Source organism: Macaca mulatta, chromosome 6 (genome assembly GCF_049350105.2).
Source record: "Macaca mulatta isolate MMU2019108-1 chromosome 6, T2T-MMU8v2.0, whole genome shotgun sequence".
NCBI classification, from domain to species: Eukaryota; Metazoa; Chordata; class Mammalia; order Primates; family Cercopithecidae; genus Macaca; species Macaca mulatta.
In genome coordinates, this window is record NC_133411.1 from 4,325,001 (window position 1) to 4,325,964 (window position 964).

Here is a 964-nt window from a genome sequence, read left to right on the forward strand (position 1 = left end):
GGTTAATATAAGCACTACTCTCACGATCTAAATAGAATTATGATTTTTTTTGAGAACTGACACAATTTGTGTATGAAAGAAGTTTTTTTTTTTTCTATTTGTTGTGATGTTGTATTTATCTCAAAGAACGTAGGAAACCTGGCACGTAAATAATATCAGATTGAGAAAACTAAAAAACAAAGAAACACACACACAACTGGATTTTAAAAACAAAATAAAACAGTTTTTAGAAAATCAATGTTACATTTTTTTGACAGGGATAGGTGCACATGTGGATCTTGATCATTTTACGAACATGTTATAGATTAAATAAAGGTATTTAACATGGGATGCATTCCAGGTAAGCCTCGGTGGGACTCCAAGGGTCTGTGTCCGAAGCATGAAGGACTGGGTTCTGCCTCCCAATGGCCTGGAAGCCAAACTGTGTGAGGGCTGTAGAATCTTAGGATGCTGGAGCTGGGAAGTGTGGGGACTCCCCTTGTGCCACTGTTCTGTTTACAAGGCAGCTGCTCATCCACAGGAGAACTGGAAACGGGAAGCTCTCTGCATGTTTAGGATGCTTCCTCCTTTCCCTCTCCTTCTTTGTCCTCCAGGAAGTGACCAGGAGGACTCACGGTCTCACCCATGCCCCCTTCCCCATACCTAACTCTGTTTGGGGTGGTGTCCATCCCCAGAAATGCCCCACATTCCAAACCTCCTCCAACGTCCCGAGTGCACTGCCGCAACACCTGATCAACTCACGGGGGAGTCGCTGGGGGCTGCAGGGTCACCTGTGCAGGTGATGCATCTGTGCTTGAGCTTCCATGAAGACATTTCACACGCAAAGAAACAGCCAAACAGCAGCCTGAATACCCCATTCTATCAATGCCCTGAGCCTTGCTCCACCTGCCTGTGCACATCTCAGGAACAGTCACCTGGGACACCTGTATTTTGGCATGTGGTTTTCCCAACTCTTCCATCAAGC